Source organism: Cavia porcellus, unplaced genomic scaffold (assembly GCF_034190915.1).
Source record: "Cavia porcellus strain 051 isolate PalLab524CR breed Dunkin Hartley unplaced genomic scaffold, mCavPor4.1 scaffold_28, whole genome shotgun sequence".
NCBI lineage: Eukaryota > Metazoa > Chordata > Mammalia > Rodentia > Caviidae > Cavia > Cavia porcellus.
Genome location: NW_026947511.1, coordinates 46903802 through 46915299, shown reverse-complemented (window position 1 = coordinate 46915299; position 11498 = coordinate 46903802). Strand labels below are relative to the sequence as shown.

General features: G+C 60.4%; 1 long non-coding RNA gene across 1 annotated transcript; it reads left to right on the top strand.

Annotated features, from left to right (window-relative positions):
• Positions 1 to 442: 442 nt before the first annotated feature.
• LOC106028487 (uncharacterized) lies at positions 443 to 8793 on the top strand. Its single transcript, XR_010044142.1, has 3 exons — positions 443 to 4749; positions 4915 to 7769; positions 8373 to 8793. It is a non-coding gene; the product is annotated as an uncharacterized LOC106028487 (long non-coding RNA).
• Positions 8794 to 11498: the final 2705 nt, after the last annotated feature.

Here is an 11498-nt window from a genome sequence, read left to right as displayed (position 1 = left end):
GCCAGGCCACACATCAGCAGCTGACTGTATTTGAAGGCCTGATGAATGCCAGCCCCTTACAGCGTGAGCTCAGTAGCTCGGACAATGGGGAGCTGGGAGACCAGCAGGAGCAGCCCGGCCCAGCCCTCAGCTCCTGGGAGGAACCGGAGCTCTGTGTGCAGGGAGCCAGGCGGGGCTCGCCCGGTCAGAGGTGCTGACAGGTGGGGTCCTGCAAAATGGCGGATGCCCTCTGGTGACTGTGCCTGTGGGGACAGTTGGCCAAAAGACAAGCTTCAGGTCTGAGCTGTCCTGAGACTCCATCCCACGGCCTGAGGGCCTCTGAGGCTGTCCTGCCCTTGGCCTGCTCCGGTGTCGCTCTGGGTCACCCTGTCCCCACCTCCTGGGCCCTCAGACCTGCGGATGGGCCACCAAGGCACAGCAACCTTTCCATTCCACCCCGCCCGGCACCGTACAGCGCTGGCCCATCAGCACCCACCTGGGCACCTGATGCTATGGCTGTGGCGGGAACCTGGATCTGCTGGCCCTGGCTGCTGGCTGCGTTCACCCCTGCAGTGCTCTCTGTCTCCCTAGAGGCCTGGTCTGGTGGGACGGGGGCCCTGGGTGTGGGGGCAGCTCCTGCCTGACACCTTCCCTGGCCATCCTCCATGTGACGAACCCTCTGCTGTGACAATCACGGGCCCCCCACATCTAGGCATTCAGTGCTATCCCACAACAGGAATTTCTGGGGTTTCCTGAAGTAGAATGAGGGTTCCGCCCACTTCCTGCATGCTTTGTCCCTCCCACAGCCCGTGCCCAGTTGTTGTCTTGCTTGTGCAACTTGTTCCCTGAGTGTCCCGGAGCAGGTCACCAGCTGTGGATCTCGGTGTGACTTGCCCCCCCACAACCGCTGCCTCCCCTTCCCCCACCTTCTTCCTGGCCACAAAGCAGATCCAGTTGCAGAGCCCTAGAGCCACCACAGGGGAGTGGGAGGCCCCTGGGCCTCTGCAGGGAATGATTCCCACCTGGTGGCCGGAAGGTGGCTGAGCCAGGTCTCGGGTCTCGGGAGGGACCGGCCCCCGCCGCATGACACAGCCTGCTTCCTGTTTCTGTGTTGTTGTTCCAAAGAGCCGACTTGTTACTCACCTGCTTATTTGACAACATCTTTGAGTCCTAAACATGTGACAGAGACACACAGTCACAAAACATGTGGGAGCTGGCGGTCAGCTTTCTGTTACGTAATCAAATAGGTCACTCTGCCTCTGTCCTCCCCCAGTGGCCAAGTCCTGCCCACGGTTGTTTTCTCAGGCTCGGCTTTGTTTCTGAGATCCTGCTGCTAAGCCTCCCTCTGCGGCCACATCTGGGAACCACCTCTGCCAGCCCACGGCCCCCGATGGCTGCCACCAGCGCTGCAGACTTGCTGAGGTCCCAGGAAAAGCCCCTCCTTCCTCTGTCAGGTCCCCCCTCGTGGCCCAGTTTGGTGCCCACCTGTCCTCCTCCTGCCACCTAGCTCCCTAGGAAGCGGGGAGGGACACCAAGCTGGCACCGCCAGGGCACCTGGAGCTCAGCAGCCTGCAGCTGTCCCAGAGTCCCACCCTGTCCCTGCAGGCCTGACCAACCCCGGTGCCCGCCCCACCAGCAGCCTCTAGCCCAGTGCTTGGAGCCTGCCCAGGGCGTCTGCCTGGCTCCCAAACAGCTGCAGGACTGAGGCCTCCCTCTGGGACCTGGGGCCCCACAGGAGCCATCAAGCTGCAAAGTGCAAATCCAGAATGCACTGCCTTTGCCTATGAAGCAGCGGGACTCGGGGATGGACGTCTGTTCTGACGCTCGGCCATGTGTGTGGCCCAAGTGTGGTGCTCTCGGCTCTTCCAGCTCACCCATGGGACCGTGTCACCTTCATCTCTCAGCACAGGAAACTGAGGCAGAGAGCAGCTGGCCAGCGGCAGAGCTGGCCTTTGGCCGAGTCCCCTCCCTCAACCCCCACCTCAATTCTAGGGAGCCCCTTGGTCACACGTCTTCAGCCGAGCCTGGCTGCTTTGGGACCTGGGTTGCTGACAGGCAGGAGGCGCAGAGGTGGGCTGGGCACTGGGCTGGCAGTGGGGTCCGCAGCGACTCGGGTTCCGAGCCACCTTCTGCGGCTTGCATCTGGCTGAGGCCCAGAGAAAGGGCACTTCCTGAGGGCCACAGGGGCTGGGTGGGGCACAGAGGACCTGGGTTTTCCAGTCCTAGATGGCAGTCAGGACAGTGCATCCTGTTTTTGAGCTATAGAGGGAGCCAACTTGAGCCCTGGTACAGAGGAAGGTGGCCAAAGGGGCCTCATGCTGCCTGCCCGGTCTGAGCTGCCACCAGTCTGCCACCATCTCCAGGGACTGCCTGAGCCACTGCTCCTGCTGGATTTAACAGCTTTGCTGGCTCCACAGAAACTGCAGGGACATCAGCGCTGGAGGGAAACGGCATGCGGCTGCTCCGGCCTTTCATCCGGCACTGAGTGCCGACACAGCCCGGGTGGTGCCATGGATTCGGGCAGAGCGGGCTCACATCTGCATCCCAGGACGGCTGGCTCCTCTCGCTGCAGTCGCCGACGGTGTGGACCCACGCGTATCCTCCCCCAGCTGCAGCCCAGCATCCTCATCGGCGACCAGGGTGCTCTCCTTGGGACTGCTGTGACCTTGCAGCAGCCAGCATCGGACCCCAGGGCCCCCAGACCTTAACTATTGTTATCACTGTGATCGGAGCAGTGAGCCAGGCCACAGAGGGATGGGCACATCTGGGGGCACCATGGAGACCACATCTGCTCACCCTCAAGTCTGACTCCTGGTTATGTGGTGGCTCAGGATATTTGAATCTGGGAAGGTGGGACTGTCCCTCCAAACCTATGACACATGAGGTGTCATGGGACAGGCCGATCTACTTGCTGAGTGTGGGTAGGAGGCAGTGCAGGCCTCCGAGGAGAGAGGGTGTACAAATGGCTTTGCGGGGCGTCTAGGAGTCCCAGACAAGAAGTGAAAGTGGGGCGTGGGGCATGGAGCATCGAGGCATTCTGGGACTGCGGTGGTTGCAGAGGGCTGGAGTGGAGAAAGGCGCCCATATTTCTTCTGGGAAGCCAGGACACTCCCGCACTCACATACGAGCCAGTGGAAGCCCAGGGCGAGTGAGCCCGAGAGGCCCTGGCTGGGCAGGGGAGCCCCACTCTTGCCAACGCTGCAGTCAGGGGCCGGACCTGCAGGCGTGGTGACGGGAGCTGGCTGGGGGTTTCCTGAGGACCCGGGCTGCACACCGGACCTCGCTCTGGAAGGAGGTTCCAGGTTGGAGCTGCCGTGTGAGGGCTGAGGACAGCCTGGGGGCAGCCGGCGCGCATTATTTATGGCTGTTTCTCTGTAAGTCCTTCAGGGCCGCCAAGGTAATTGAATAAGTGAGCGTGAGCGAAGGCGGCGATCATTTAATTGTGGCAGAAAATGAAGTTGGCTGCAGCTGGGGGCTGCCAGCCCATTACCGCCGGCCCGGTTTCTGCTGAGCTGGGCACACAGGGCGGTGGTGCCATCCATCCCCAGCAGCCCCCACGCTGTCCCCTGGCAGCTGTCCCCATGCCTAGCAGTGCCTGGCTGTGCTGGGATTCTCTGGGTGGCCCACTCCCCAGGCCCCCTCTGTGCCCCAGGAAGGCAGTGAGGGGCTGGGTAGCCCAGTGGTAGGAGTGGGGCTGGCACTGCAATGGTCCACATGAAGAGTGTGGGACCCTTTGATCATGACACGGACCTGGGTCGGTGGAGGGCGAGGTGACGGTAAGAAGGTTGTTTGTTGTTAGACTGGAGGCAATGGGGTCCAGTGTCGGAGGGGGCTAACCAGCTGCATTTTACATGAGGGGACCCTGGGTCTTAGGAGCTGTGAGTTACCAGCCCAGGAAGTCCCAGCCAGGAAGCAGCCATGTCAGGTGAAGAGGTGGGGAAAGACGTGCTCCCTCTGCTCTCGGTACTCGGTCCACTTCCCACTGTCCCTGTAGTATCCTGGCTGCACGAACACGTTGGTGTTTGTCCTATGAGAGTTCAGATTTGTACATTTGTGATTCTTCTCCGTTCAACCTACATCCTCCGCCCAACAAGATAAGCTTCTTGAGGGTAGGTCATGCTTCATCCATTCATCTATCCATCCATTTCATCCACTCATTCATCCATCCATCCATCTATTCATCCATCTATTCATCCATACATCCATCCATCCATCCATCCACTCATTCATCCATCCAGTCCATCCATCCATCCATCCATTCCATCCATCCATCATTCATCTATGCACTCATTCATCCATCCATCCATCCATCCATCCATCCATCCATCCATCTATTCCATCCATCCATCATTCATCCATGCACTCATTCATCCATCCATTCATCTACACATTTCATCCATCCAACCATCCACTCATCCACTCATTCATCCATCCATCCATCCATCTATTCATCCATCCATCCATCCATCCAGTCCATCCATCCATCCAAACATGGCGCAAGAACTGAACTGGAAGGGCAAGGGGTGGGCAGGTGGGGGCCACGGGACAGAGCATGAGCAGGTGGATGCCGTGTAATCGAGGGATGGCAGTTCTGGGAAGCAACAGGGACACCTTCTACTTTCTGTGCACTCAGAGTGCTGGCCACCGAGGGATCCAGCAGGACAGGCAGAAAGGCTGCAGAGCAGCAGGGCCACCTGCTCCGGAGGCTGGACCAGGGGAAGGAGAGGCAGGGAGGCAGCTGCCCTCCTAGCTGAGCCTGGGGCCGACAAGGTACAGGGACAAGCCACCCTGCTGGCTGCGAGGCTCCCGAAGACGGGAGAGGAAGGCGGTTGGGAGGCAGCCTGGTGTCTACAGGCTCAGCCCTGAAGTGGTACTTGTCATTGTCACTTGCTCTCTCATGCATCCCACTGACCAGCTCTTTCCTGCCCCCATTAGCTGCAGTGCAGGACAAGGAACCAGCCGAGAACCACCAGCAGCTCACCACGGAGGCGTCAGGGACCTGAGTCCGTGTCTGAGGAAGCTCCTGGAGGGAGCTCTGTCACGGTGAGGACGTGAGTGCAGGAAGAGGGTGGCTGGCACCTGGCGCTGGGGAGCAGAGAAGGGGGGGGCTGGGGCCCGGGCAGGGCGGCCTGGCCAGTAGGCTCTGAGGCCAGGCAGGGAGGATGCGGTCAGCTTATCAGAGGGCCGTACCCACTGAGAGGAGGCTGGAAGTCTGCTCGGAGAGCTTGGGGATGAGCCAAAGACAGCTCGTGGACTCTCAGAAATAGGCAGTGACCACCGAGGGGCACATTAATTAACTTTATGGCACAAAAGGTTGCACGCAAAGGGCACTGCAGGCTTGGGCACCACGTGAGCTGGCCGGAGTCGCGCTCACCTGTTGTGACAGTAATGTCACCACGGGGCGCTGACTTAACGAACGCCGTGGGAGAGCGTGGAGGCAGGTGAGGGGCGGAGGGGTTGTTCAGCGCCGGCGGAGCTCTGCTCTCCCTCCCGTGCAGGGAAGCCAGCGGGTGAAACCCGAACGGAGGACGCGGGACCTGCGGGCTGCAGGCGTGTTCTAGGGTGCGGCAAGCCGAACGAGGGAAAGCGGGCCCGAGGGGCAGGGGCGGCCGCCTGCTCTTTGTAAGGCCACCAAGAATGTTGGACTTCTAAAAATGTGTTCGGGGGTCCCAGGTATGGTGGCACACACCTGTCATCCCAGCACTCTGGGAGGCTGAAGCAGGAGCATTACAGGTTCAAGCCCAGCCTGGGCCACTTAGTGGTTTATCGAGACCGTGCCTCAAGGATTAAAAAATAAAATAACATAACATAAAATGCAGAAGGCCTGGTGATGTAGCTCAGGGCAAAGGCAGTGCTGACAGCCGTGAGCTGGGCTCAGCTGTTACCTGGGGTGAGCCTCCCAGCCCCCAGCTCTGGGCTCCTATGCTGTCTGACAGGGCCAAAGGAAGGGGCAAGCCTTCCTCCCTCCTCAGCCCTGGGGGTGCACCCAACAGCCCGCCCAAGGCTGTGTGTACAGGGCAGGCTGCAGGGGACACAGGGGCTCCCCCTGCTCCCTAGGGCTGGGTGTGTCCACCTCAGCCTGGCCGTGCTCTGAGCCCCTCCCTTCAGGGCAGCCCAGCCCAGCCTGGCTTTTCAGCTCGATTGGGCTGAGGAGAGCCCTGGGGGCCCTGTGACCCGGCAGCTGGATCAGCCTCTGCCCCGTGCTCTGCCCTGGCTCCCACCTCCCTCCAGGCCTCTGAGCCCAGCTGAGGCTGCCAGGACCCCGTCCGCCTCGAAGCAGAGGAGCCAGGCCCGTCGTGCCTGCCTGAGGCATGGTAAGGGCAGCCCGCCCCAGGTGGACACTTCTCCCTCTGGATGAGGTTCCGTAAGCCAGGCTGTAGGCCCAGGTACTTGGGCGGCCTAGCACAGAGGGGTGCACGAACTCAGGAGCTGGGGCCAGCATACCAGCTCCTCTCAAAAGAGTAACTAGCAGAGGTCTCAAGAAAGGGTCTTCTCACGCTTTCTGTCCCCCACTGGGGAGCCACACCTTCACAGTGCAGACACCGCCTCAGTGCCAGGCAGTGTGCTGTGTTGCTTGGTCCTTTCAAGGCCTCTAAGGTGCCTGTGACAGCCCCGTTCTGCAGGAACACAAGGCCCAGGGGCAGTGTGGCATCTGAGGCCACCCGGCCGGGAAGTCAGGGCTCCCAGCACTTGGGGTTCAGATCCATGGCCCCTGCTGGCTGTGCAATGGACTCCCGTGCCACCCCTCCCAAGGCTCCCAGGTCCCCAGGCAGGCCGCCTCCTCCAGGAAGCCCCAGGGACTGCAGAGGGCGCCTCTCTCATCTCACTGGACGGGATCACGGCCTGGCTTGCAATGCGGGCTGTGATGTGGACACTAGAGACTGCTCCTGCTGCCCGCTCCCCTGCTGCCCAGGCTCTGGGCGATGAACTGAGCCCCACTTCAGAGCCTGGCAGGGCCCCGGAGTCTGCACATGGGAGGGAGGACAGGCAGCACCCTCAGGTGTGTGTGTACGTGTGACACTTCCGCTCTGCCCAGGGGACACCAGCGTCCGGTGGGGTCTCACCAGGGCCGAGAGAGCCTGTGGGCCTGAGACAGCGCCCTGGCCTGTCCCCACTCCTCTGCGGGAGTAAATAACACACTTGTCCCTGGTAAGTTTCATCTCGGTGGATCCACCCCATCGCTCTGCCTGTCAGCTCCTCTTTAGATCTCCGCTCTGTCACCTGGCATAGTCCTCCTAGGCCCCCAGCTGTGTGGCGTCTGCAGATCAGATGAAGCACACTGGGAGCCCTGGCCCCAGAGGAGGCCCTAGTGCACTGCCCGCTCTCCCCGTCCTGGGGCCCTGCACCCAACAGTTGTACCAGTGTCACTGGGGCATAGAACACTCTGGGGACAGCCACGCCATCCCCCCCATCCCGCAGCCTGCTGCTTCCACACCCTGGGACCCGGCAGTGTCCTGCTGGTTTCTTCCACCAACCCAGCGTGGGGTCGAGCTGCCATGGATGGGGCACCTCGCTCTGCCGGGCCTCTTGGGCCTCCTCTGACCTGTGGCGGCTGGGATGCAGCCAGATGCCTCTCTGCGGGTGAAGACTTCCCTGCCCGTGCACCCTGGGCACTGCATCTCAGTCTTTCCCTTGTCTTGGTGGTGATCGCATGGCAGGGGTACAGGCTGGGAAACCCCTCCAGAGGCTGCCCTGTCCCTGCACAAAGCTGAGCAGAGCCAGTCCCCAGCCTGGGGCGGACCTTCAGAACTGTCCTAGCCTGGGCCTGGCCCCAGGTACCAGATGTGGAGGTACTCAGGCCTGCTCTCTGCCTTCCCTGATGCAGTGTGTGTTTGTGGGGGGGGGGGGGAGGCAGGAGGCGGGGGGGGGGGCGCGCGTCTGTCTTCCCTGGGGCAGAGTTAGGGAGGGCTGGTGACATAGGAGCCTTGCTCTGTGGTGGTCGGTGACACGGGGTGGAGGGGGGGAGAGGCGGGGGTCCTGCCCCACATGCTTGCTCAGGGACTCAGATGGCCCCAGCAGCAGTGCCACACCCTGGCTGGGAGAGAGAGGCTGCGGCGAGCCTTTGCCCATCCTGTCTAGAAGTGCCATCTGTCACTTCTGTTCCTGTCAGTGATTAAGCGTTGTAGGGCCGTGCCTAGCTTCGAAGGGGACAGGGAGTCTCGTCCCGTGCCAGCATTTAGCAGAAGGCCTTGGTGACTGCCTGCTCCCTGGCCATCTCAGTGCCACGGGGCCACCTGAGTCCTGTGGAGCACAGTCCCCTGCGGAAGGTCCCCTAGACCCTGGGCTGCGTGCCTGAGATAGGACTCGGGGAGCACGGGCGGATTGCAGAGCGGCCCCCGCTCAGGGCTGCGGCCAGCACCTTCCCCTCCTTCCCTCCTCCCTCTCGCTTTCAGCTGGAGACTGCAGAGCCCCCACCCCTGGGGGACCCGCCTGTGCCACGTCAGCTGCCTCCAGGGAGGAGCAGACCCCAGTGGCTTCTGGGATAGTTTCACAGAACCCCGACATATCACCCCCCTCCAGCGCACCAGGCACCCACACACGTACAGGTAAAGCTACTGACAGCAGGAGGAGGCCTCGCCTGGCTGCTGTGTCCAGGTCCATTTCTCAGCTGCGACACCCTTCGGGGACCCTGCAGGTTGTCACCTTTGAGGGAAGCAGCGGATTTTACCTGTGAACCTTTAGTGCCCTCTTTGTGTCGTCTTATGAGTTTTAAATTATTGCCAATGAAAAAGTTGTAATAATAACACAACCTTAGTGGCTTTTTTTTTTTTTTTCTTTTTTTGGTCTTTTTGAGACAGGATCTCACTAAGCAGTTCAGGCTGGCCTTGAGTTCAATTTGTAGCCCAGGCTGGTTTTGAATTTGTAACAATCCTCCTGCCTCTGCCTCTTGAGTGCTGGGATTATAGGCTTGCATCACTATGCACTGCAATTTTAGTGATTTAAAACAACCCATTTATGGGGCTGGGGATTTAGCTCAGCGGCATAAGCAACAGCCTGGCAAGCATGAGGTCCTGAGTTCGATCCCTGGTACCAAAAAAATCAAACAAACAAATATAACAACCTATTTATTTTCCATTTCTATCATCTGGGCAGGGCTTGGCTGGAGGCCTAACTGCGTGGATTGAGCTGCTACAGGTAGCTTCTGTCACATATCTGCTGTGTCACCAGGGACCCCTGGAGGTGCCGAGGGCCTGGCCAACCGCCTCTCCCCACAAGGGCTATCATCTGCGGCGCTGACTCTTTCCGTGGTGGCTCAGGGCCTAAGAAAGTGTAAACAGAAGCGGCAAAGCTTCTCAAGGGCTCAGGTGGGGACCATCTGGTGTCCTTACGGCCACATCCCACTGGTCAAAGTGGTCACAGGACCAGGCCAGACTCAAGGTTCCAGAAAGAAGAGAAAGGATCAAGTGACATCTTCAACCTGTCGCCGTGGTCAGCATGTCAGAGGCTGCCAAGGTCGCTGTGTGGACCCGTGGGCCGGGTCTGAGCCCAGTGTCGTGGAGAGACCAGCCCACTCCCTGCCACGCGCCCGTCTCCCTGGGCAGGGCCTCCTCGCTGGCCTGGTGCTGCCACCAGATTCTGTTTTCCTTGCTGGTGTTTGCAATCAAAAAGTTCAGCGGTCCTTCCAGTGCGCTCCAATTAGTCCCCATGAAAACCAAATCATTTCATTTGCAGAGAAGGGCTTAATTGCAAGGGGAATGAGGCAAAGGGAATTCTGTTGCCTGTTTTCATTGAAGAAAATTACTGTACTTTCCCCTGTCTCCTTCCGAAATAGAAGCAGCTTCCAAGCGGGGCTGTAATCACAGTGGTACCTCCTCTGCCGCGCTCCTCACAGCCTGCGGCTCAGCTCTGCCCCACGCCCGAGGCCCTCTGCAGCCACACTTGCGCATCTGTGCGGCCCAGTTGGCCCAGCCCTGCTTGGGCTGGGCAGCGCCTCTGTGGTTTGCAAAGCAGCTGGAGTGGCATCACATCTCTGCAGGGCTGGTCGCCCTGGGTTTCACGCAGGCCCTTGGCCACAAGCCAGACCGCACCGTGGGCACGGAGAATCATCCCATCCTCTTAGAGCCCAAGAAACCCTGCTCCAGGGCTCACCCGCCAGGGGCAGCGAGGCTGCACGTGGTGGAGGCCTCTCGAGTCTTCCCAGGGCCTGGGCTTGTCTGGCAGGGGCAGGGCGTGACCTGGACTTCACGGCTTCTCCCAGTACTTGGGGAACTGGGTGTGGGGCTGGGTGACACCCTCCCCCCCACTCTGTGTCTCAGAAGGCCCAGCCTGGGCCTCTCTGTGGCTGGTGTGGAGCTGTGCTTTCCTGAGTACCCAGAACTGGACCCTACAGGAGGCAGCCGCCGGACGGTCCCTGCTGCCAGGCGGTGCATGTGATGGGAGCCTTGGCAGGTTGGGGGGGTTCACCCAGGTCACTCAGGTTAAAAAGGTGGAAATAAAACCAGAGCAAGTGTGACCACAAACAGGAATGCGGGCCCTAGCTCTCCTGCCTGCTTCTTCTCCTGAGAGGGGCGTTTCTGTTCACTCACTGAATATTTACTGAATGTGCACTGTGTGCCAGGCACTGCCTGGGCACTGGGCAGAGAAAGGGTCAGACGGATCTATGCCCTGGGGAGCAGAGGTTTTGGGGCAGAGGTGGGGACACAGTGCAGCGAGGAAGCCAGGGTCCGGGAGGAAGGAGGGGGCTGAGTCTCAGAGGGTGTGGGGTGAGCGTGCACGTGTGACCTCAGAAGGGAAGGTGACAGCCAGTGCAGAGGTCACCATGTTGTCACCTGCTGGCAAAACTGGCCATTTCTTCCTTTGCCACTCTTAGCTCCAGGGATACAGTGATTTGCTAAGAGTCCTGGCCACCAAAGGCAGAGCCACTCCCGAGGAGCTGAGCCCCGTGGCTCCCACAGCCTGGGTGCTGTGCTGTGCTGTGCACATGGAGGTGCTGGGTGGCAACATGCCCACAGTTGTCCCTGGAATATTGTGGGCCCCTCCCCCAGACTCCGTGCCACTAGGCTGTCTCCAGGGATGGAGGTGGGGAGCTGTGCCAGCTGCCCTGGGCAGGGCGGCTCCGGAACAGCTGGATGTCGCAGCCACCCCCCGCCCCTTCTCTTTGGGAGACGAGTCCACACATGTGCGTCAGCAAAGGGAGTTTTTGAGGCTCAAAGTCAATGGTGCATTAATTAAGGGGAACAGCTGCTCCTGCAGCCCTCATGATAAGTGAGTGACAAATGGCCATGTTTACTTTTCTCCTGTCTCCTGGGCCGATGGACGTCCACAGCTGAGATTTGTGGGCTACGGCCTCTGTCCTCGCCCCACAGCCCTGCTTTATTGGCTCCTGCGGGCTGTTTGTCAGGAGGAGGAGAAGACTATGGCCCAGGCACCGCTCAGGAGGGCCTTGGGCAGAGTCACAAAACAGCCAGCACCCAGGTCACTCCCATCCCCTCCTCGCACAGAAACCACCAGCCTGTGCCATCCCCAGAGCCACTGAAACGCCTGGCATAGGCCCAGAGCCACGTAGAAGTGTCCACGGT